General features: G+C 33.9%; 1 protein-coding gene across 1 annotated transcript in view; it reads right to left on the bottom strand.

The window, feature by feature from the left end:
* LOC136039490 (syntaxin-binding protein 5-like) overlaps window positions 1–8,708 on the bottom strand; it is a gene marked incomplete in the record, with an annotated part of 340,696 nt that overhangs the window by 66,572 nt on the left and 265,416 nt on the right.

Below are 8,708 nucleotides of genomic sequence, written 5' to 3'. Positions count from 1 at the left end.
AAAAAGTGAAATCCTTGCTTACCTTAGAAAAATTCAACTTTTCACTGTTTTTTAAGCTACTATATTCCATAATTACTCATAATTACTTCACCTGCATTGAGAAACAGTTATCACCTTTTATGGTATAGTTGAGACTGGAATGAAGGTATTTAAACCCATAAACTCTTATCTTTAAAGAGCTTTTGACAGGAGTAATACAGATAAGACTTTGAACTTTTAAGGGGCTTCTCACTCAAAATTATGATTTGTTTCTACAATTGGGTAAGGTTATTATGTTATATTAATTTGAAAAAATTAGAAAGATGTATTTGTAACTTACAAATGGATGATCAGATCTTAATGAAGTTTGATATTTAGAAGGATATTGTGTCTCAAAGCTCTTATTTTAAATCCTGACCGGATCTGGTGACATTTGGGGGAAGTGTAGGGTGGGGGAACCTAAAATCATGGAAAATGCTTAGATTGGAGGGGATGGGATGAAAGTTGGTGGGACAAATAAGCAGAAGTCTTACCAATCTCTCTCTCTCTGTCTATCTTTTTTTCTCTCTCTCTCTCTCTCTTCTCTCTCTCTCCTCTCTCTCACTCTCTCTCTCTCTCTCTCTCTCTCTCTCTCTCTCTCTCTCTCTCTCTCTCTCTCCTCTCTCTCTCTCTCTCCTCTCTCTCTCTCTCTCTCTCTCTCCTCTCTCTCCTCTCTCTCTCTCCTCTCTCTCTCTCTCTCTCTCTCTCTCTCTCTCTCTCTCTCTCTCTCTCCTCTCTCTCTCTCTCTCTCTCTCTCTCTCTCTCTAAGTTGAAGAAACTTTTCATACTTATTTTTTCATTGTGCTTTAAAAAATTCTAAGAAATCCTGCACCCCCTTCATGGAAATCTTTTTCCCCATGACAAATTCCTCCATGGAAAATTCCCCCTGCATAACCCCATCCCCTCAACCCCTCCCCCAGCCAAAAATATCCCCCTGAAAGTGTCTATACACTTCCCAATAACCATTACTATATGTAAACACTGATCAAGGTTTTTAACTTGCAGCCACTCCCACGGGGACTGTCAGGGAGTAAGTCATCCCCAAAGACATTTTTATTAGATTTTTCAACTATGCTGAATAAAATGGCTATCTCAGAATTTTGATCCGGATTTGAACTGGGAGAAAAATGAGCGAGGGAGGGTCCAATTTTTTGATCACTTAAAAAAGGCACTAAAACTTTCAATTTCCGTTAGGATGAGCCCTCTCACGACATCTAGGAGCACTAGGGTCAATACAATCACCCTTGGGGAAAAAACAAACAAACAAAAAAAACAACAAATAAACACGCATCAGTGATCTGTCTTGTGGCAAAAAATGCAAAATTATACATTTTTGTTGATAGGAGCTTGAAACTTCTACTGTAAGGTCCTTTGATATGCTGAATCTGAAGGTGTGATTTTCGTTAAGATTCTATGACTTTTAAGGGGTGTTTCCCCCTATTATCTAAAATAAGGCAAATTTTCTCAGGCTCGTAAGTTATGATGGTTAAGTCTAAACTTAATGAAACTTATATATTTGAAATCATCATTAAAATGCAATTCTTTTGATGTAACTATTATTATAAAAATTATATTTATTAGTTTTGGTTACTATTGAGCTGTTCACTCCTTAATACTGTTTGTTATTACGAACTGTTTGATTTTGGTCTGGTTTTTTTTTCAGTTATTTATATTTAACATTTTAAATGGTACAGAACAAATAGAATTCACAAACTTTTGCGTAGTAGATTTATTTAGATTAACGTCCACCTTCTGACCAAAGTAAGTTTTTGATATATAAATTGTCTTCATTATCCTTACATGGATAATGAAGACAATTTATATATTTGTTTTTGGCCAACTTGATTAGGACCTTAAAAATTATAGTGAAGTGAAGTTTTGATGAGCTAAGTATTAATTACATAAAAAAAACTAGTTTTCTTAACTGAAAGTAAGGAGCAACATTAAACTTAACAAACAGAAATTACTCCGTATATGAAATGGATTGTCCCCTCTGCAATCCCTCGCTCTTTACGCTAAAGCTTTTAATTGTTTTAAAAAAGCAGAATTGTGGCAAAGAGTCAAACTTTAGCGTAAAGAGCGAGGGATTGCGGAGAGGGACAATCCATTTCATATACGGAGTAATTTCTGTTCGTTTTAAGTTTTAATGTTGCTCCTTACTTTCAGTTAAAAAAAAACTTTTTTTTATTTAATTTCTGAAAGTTTTTGAATCAATGCATGTTTTGATTTTAGCTCTCAGTGAATGAATAATTAAACGAAATTTGTATATTTATTTCTTTGGCTAAATGGCTTTCTCATAACTTTGGTCCAATGATTTTGATAAAAAACGAATGGGGAGCAGGCCTAGTTGCCCTTCAATGTTTTGGTTACTTAAAAATGCAACTAGCACTTTTAATTTCTTACGAATGTTTTCAGTAATTAGTAATGATATTAGTAAAAATATGCGTATCGTAAAGAGTGAGGTATTAGGAGGAGGTGAACCCCTCTTATGCATAATAATTTCTGTTTGTTTTAAGTTTAATGCTGCTCCTTTCTTTAGTTGAAGATACTTTTTCAGATTTATTTTTTCATTGTTTTTTTTTTTTTAATAATGCTAAAGTCCATCCTCCATTCATAGAAAAAAATCAACAGATGACAAATTCCTCCATGGAAAGATCCTCCAACATATCTTCCTCTTCTCAACCCTCCCCCCAACCAAAAAATCCCCCTGAAAACGTCTGTACACTTTCCAATAGTTAATTCTAAAGTTACGTATATTTTTTGCTAATAAAAAAATTCGTTATAATTAAAATTAATAGTTGCCTTTTTATGTAACCGAAAAATTGCAGGGCAACTAGGCCTCCTTCCCCATCCCATATTCTCAAAATTGTATGATCAAAACTAAGAGAAAGCCATTTAGCCAAAAAAGGAATTAATATGCAAATTTCATTTGAATAGTTTACGTGTGGAGAGTCAAAATCAAACATGCATTAATTCAAAAACGTTCAGAAATTACATAAAAAAAACTAGTTTTTTTTTAACTGAAAGTAAGGAGCGAGGGATTGCGGAGGGGACAATCCATTTCATATACGGAGTAATTTCTGTTCGTTTTAAGTTTTAATGTCGCTCCTTACTTTCAGTTAAAAAAACTAGTTTTTTTATGTAATTAATACTTGGCTCATCAAAAACTTCACTTCGCAATAATTTTAAGGTCCTAATCAAGTTGGCCAAAATACAAAACATACAAAGATAGAACCTGTAAGGATAATGAAGACAATTTATATATCACAAACTTACTTTGGTCAGAAGGTGGACTTTAATCGAAATAAATCTACTACGCAAAAGTTTGTGAATTTATTCGTTCTGTACCATTTAAAATGTTAAATATAAATAACTGAAAAAAAAACAAAACAGACGGAATCAAACAGTTCGTGATAACAAACAGTAGTAAGGAGTGACCGGCTCAATAGTAACCAAAACTAATAAATATAATTTTATAATAATAGTTTCATCAAAAGAATTGCATTTTAATGATGATTTCAAATATATAAGTTTCATTAAGTTTAGACTTAACCATCATAACTTACGAGCCTGAGAAAATTTGCCTTATTTTAGATAATAGGGGGAAACACCCCTTAAAAGTCATAGAATCTTAACGAAAAATCACACCTTCAGATTCAGCGTATCAAAGGACCTTACAGTAGAAGTTTCAAGCTCCTATCAACAAAAATGTATAATTTTGCATTTTTTGCCACAAGACAGATCACTGATGCATGTTTATTTGTTGTTTATTTGTTTGTTTGTTTTTTTCCCCAAGGGTGATCGTATCGACCCAGTGCTCCTAGAATGTCGTGAGAGGGCTTATCCTAACGGAAATTGAAAGTTTTAGTGCGCTTTTTAAATGATCAAAAAATTGGACCCCTTCCTCGCTCATTTTTCTCCCAGTTCAAATCCGGATCAAAATTCTGAGATAGCCATTTTATTCTGCATAGTCGAAAAATCTAATACTATGTCTTTGGGGACGACTTACTCCCCGACAGTCCCCGTGGGAGTGGCTGCAAGTTAAAACCTGATCAGTGTTACATATAGTAATGGTTATTGGGAAGTGTATAGACACTTTCAGGGGAATGTTTTTGGCTGGGGGAGGGGTTGAGGGATGGGGTTGTTATGCGGGGGGAGTTTTCCATGGAGGAATTTGTCACGGGGAAAAAGATTTCCATGAAGGGGTGCAGGATTTCTTAGAATTTTTTTTAAAGAACAATGAAAAAATAAGTATGAAAAGTTTCTTCAACTTAGAGAGAGAGAGAGAGAGAGAAAGAGAGACACAGAGAGAGAGAGATCGGTAAGACTTCTGCTTATTTGTCCCACCAAGTTTCATCCCGACCCCTCCAATCTAAGCGTTTTCCATGATTTTAGCTTCCCCCACCCCAAACTTCCCCCCAATGTCACCAGATCCGGTCGGGATTTAAAATAAGAGCTTGAGACACAATATCCTTCTAAATATCAAACTTCATTAAGATCTGATCACCCATTGTAAGTTACAAATACATCTTTCTAATTTTTTCAAATTAATATAACATAATACCTTACCCAATTGTAGAAACGAATCATAATTTTGAGTGAGAAGCCCCTTAAAAGTTCAAAGTCTTATCTGTATTACTCCTGTCAAAAGCCCTTTAAAGATAGAGTTTACGGGTTTAAATACCTTCATACCAGTCTCAACTATACCATTAAAGGTGATAATTGTTTCTCAATGCAGGTGAAGGAATTATGAGTAATTATGGGAATATTAGTAGCTTAAAAAACAGTGGAAAAGTTGAATTTTTCTAAGGTAAGCAAGGATTTACACTTTTAATAGTAATATAGGATCAAATTTGACCAAAATATAAGCTGTAATGCACAAAAAAACTGCGTTATATAGAGGAGGGGAAGGGGTATTGGTTAGGGATCTCAAAATAACTCCCGGGATATACTTTAGCCTGTAGACACATCCTGAAAGTTTCAATTCTCTAGCCCAACAACTTTCCAAGATAGCAAAAAGTCAATGGATTAGAATTTTACCGAAACTTCCTAGAATTTCTGGTAAAATTGGAGCAAACAGTATTACTGGCTTTTTATATAAATTGAATATACCACTCGATGCCTTTTTTATGCTCTTTACAAATATATTAATCTGTTGTACAGGAAATTCAGATTTAAGAACTTTTTGACCTCTTAAAAATGACCTATATATGGGGTCATTACAAATCTGTAATAGTTTAGAAAACAAATTTGTGCTATATATTTGCACATCAGTGGGGGGGGGGGGGGTTAAAGCATAGCATATATTAAATACATAAACTAACCATTGCTGTATTTTTTTAAGTGTTTGTGCTGTTGCACTGGTGATTTCTCTTCAAACAGTTTGTGGTAACGAACTGTAGTAAGGAGCGACCGGACTCAATAGTAAACGAAACTCTAAAAACGGAATTGTGATGCTAAAAGATATATCAAAAGAATCAGATTTTTATGCTGATTTTAAATATATAAGTTTCATCAAATTTAGTCTTTGTCATCAGAATTTACGAGCCTGAGAAAATTTACCTTATTTTAGAAAATAGGGGGTAATATCCCCTAAAAGTCATAGGATCTTAACAAAAATCGCACCATCGGATTCAGCGTATCAAGAACCCTATAGAAAAAATTTCAAGGTCCAATCTACAAAAATGTGGAATTTCGTATTTTTTTGCCAGAAGACAAATCACGGGTGCGTGTTTATTTGTTTTTTTGTTTTTTGTTTTTTGTTTTTTTTTCCCCAGGGTCATCGTATCGACCAAGTGGTCCTAGAATGTCGCAAGAGGGCTCATTCTACGGAAATGAAAAGTTTAGTGCCCTTTTAAGTGACCAAAAAAATTGGAGGGCACCTAGGCCCCCTCCCACGCTCATTTTTTTACGAAAGTCAACAGATCAAAATTTTGAGATAGCCATTTTGTTCCGCATAGTCTAAGACCATAATAACTATGTCTTCGGGGATGACTTACCCCCACAGTCCCTGGGAGAGGGGCTGCAAGTTACAAACTTTGGCCAATGTTTACATACAGTTACTGGGAAGTGTACCGACGTTATCAGGGGGATTTTTTTTGGTTTGGGTGTGGGGTTCAGGGGAGGGGGCTATATGGGAGGATCTTTCTTGGAGGAATATTTCATGGGGGAAGAGAAATTCAACCAAAGGGCTCAGGACCTTCTAGCATTACTATAAAAAAACAAACAATGAAAATATAAACATGAAAAAGTTTTTCAATTGAAAGTAACGAGAAGCATCAAAACTTAAAACGAACAGAGATTATTACGCATATAAGGGGTTCTAAGAATACTTTAGCATAAAGAGTGAGGTATTTAGGAGGAGATAAATACTTCACTCTTTATGCTAAAAATTTTTTAAGTAATTTCAAACTATTTATTCTACGGCCTTTCTGATTCAGGGGTCATTCTTAAAGAATTGGGACAAAACAAGATTTAGTGTGAAGAGCGAGGTATTAACGAGGGGATCAACCCCCTCATATATATAATCAAAAATATAAGAATATAGAAATTTGTTACGTAAGTTAATTCTTAAGTTGCGTATTTTTTTTTACTAATAAAAACGTTCGTTAAAAATTAAAAGATCTAGTTGCCTTTTAAGTAACCGAAAAATAGGAGACAACTAGGCCTCCTTCCCCACCCCTTATTTCTCAAAATCGTCTGATCAAAACTAAGAGAAAGCCATTTAGCCAAAAAAAGAATTAATATGCAAATTTCATTTTAATAATTTATGTACGGAGAGCCAAAATCAGACATGCATTAATTCAAAAACTTCCAGAAATTAATATAAAAAAACAAGTTTTTTTGAAATGAAAGTAAGGAGCGACATTAAAACTTAAAACGAACAGAAATTACTCCTTATATGAAAGGGGTTTTTCCTCCTCGACGCCCCGCTCCTTGCGCTAAAGTTTGATTCTTTCTCGCAACTCTACTTTTTAAAACAATAAAAAAACTTTAGCGCAAGGAGCGGGCGTCGAGGAGGAAAAACTCCTTTCATATAAGGAGTAATTTCTGTTCGTTTTAAGTTTTTAATGTCGCTCCTTACTTTCATTTCAAAAAACTTGTTTTTTTATTTAATCTCATTAAAATTCAATGTGCACAAACACATTAAAAAAAAAAAAAAAAAAAAAAAAAAAAAAAAAAAAATACAGCAATGGTAGTTTATGTATTTAATATATGCTATGCTTTATCCCCACCCCCCCTGATGTGCAAATATATAGCCCAAATTTGTTTCTAAACTATTACAGATTTGTAATGACCCCATATTTAGGTCATTTTTAAGAGGTCAAAAGTGCTTAAATCTAATTTCTGGTAGAAGCAATTATTATATTTGTAAAGAGCATTAAAAAAGGTTTCAAGTGGTATATTCTCTTTATATGGAAGCCAGTAATACTGTTTGCTCAATTTTACCAAATTTCTATGTAGAGTAATCTAAGTCATTGAACCTTTCAGAAATTACCAGATTTGATATTTGGATATTTCCTGTAAGTTTCATTCACCCAGCTCTACTAGGTCTACTTTAAGTAGGCCTAAATTTGCAGTTTTCAACATAAATTAGCTAAGATAAAAGTGAATACATTACTTGATGCCCTTTTCAATGCTCTTTTTGGTAAATTTCTAGTTAATTGACTTCCTGCTATCTTGGAAATGGCCTAGGTTGGGAAAATGAAACTTTCAGGGATGGGTCTACAGGCCTAAACTATGTCTGGGAAGGTATTTTTAAGTACCCACCTCCACTCCTTCTCTCTCTAGAGGGCCTTTTCTCTGCCTTTAGTTCTGAAAATATAATTCCTGTTATTTTAGTAGAATTTTGAGCCATATCAATGTTTTTTTTTCAGAATTTAGGAAATGTATTTGCATATCTTTAAAACCTTATAAAATGGAATTGAGCAAAGTTATGAAACTGAAAATAATTTTTGTACTTCAATTAAGCAGAAGATTTATTTTGCAAGGTTTCACTTTTATAACACACATAATTTTTAAAGGTCATCAAGGTCAGGGCCCTCTAGAGGGAGAAGGAGTGGAGGTAATTGCTTCAAAATACCTTACTGGGACATACTTCAGTTAGTAGGTTTATCCCTGAAAGTTTCATTTTCTAGCCTAAACCTTTCTGAGATAGCAAGAAGTCAATTAACTAGAATTTACCCTCTTTTTTAATCCAATAATCAATTCTGGGGAGAATTACAGTTTGAGCCCATAAAGGGTTAAAGGGATCAAAACAGCCCATAGTAACCAAATGGTTTAAAACGCATTTAAAAAAAAACTAGCTGGTCGAGAAAAAATTACCACTTGGAGCTAATTCAAGGATGGTAAGCATTATTTTCATTGGTCTTAAAAATAAAAATGTTATTGTAGAAACAAATTTGTAGAATTTTTAAAGAGCTGGAAACTAAAAATGATATCACTTTGCTGCAATGTAATTTTTGTGGCATTTCAGACTCTTCAAAAAATCCCAGTTTTTAAATCCCAATTTTGGTTTCTGTTGACTGTTTTACCTTTTGGGGCCCTGATAGGGGCTCAATGAGATATCCCCCAGAAGTAATTATTATATAATTAAAGAAGATAAAATAAGGCATTAGATGTTTTTATTTTCTTTCATCCTAGCTAAATTATGTTGAAAATTGCTAATTTACCCTGGGCCTACTTTCTTT

The sequence above is a fragment of the Artemia franciscana genome, chromosome 19 (assembly GCF_032884065.1).
Source record: "Artemia franciscana chromosome 19, ASM3288406v1, whole genome shotgun sequence".
Lineage (NCBI taxonomy): Eukaryota > Metazoa > Arthropoda > Branchiopoda > Anostraca > Artemiidae > Artemia > Artemia franciscana.
The sequence above is the reverse complement of the archived record's forward strand: the minus strand, read 5'-3'. Positions and strand labels throughout refer to the sequence as shown.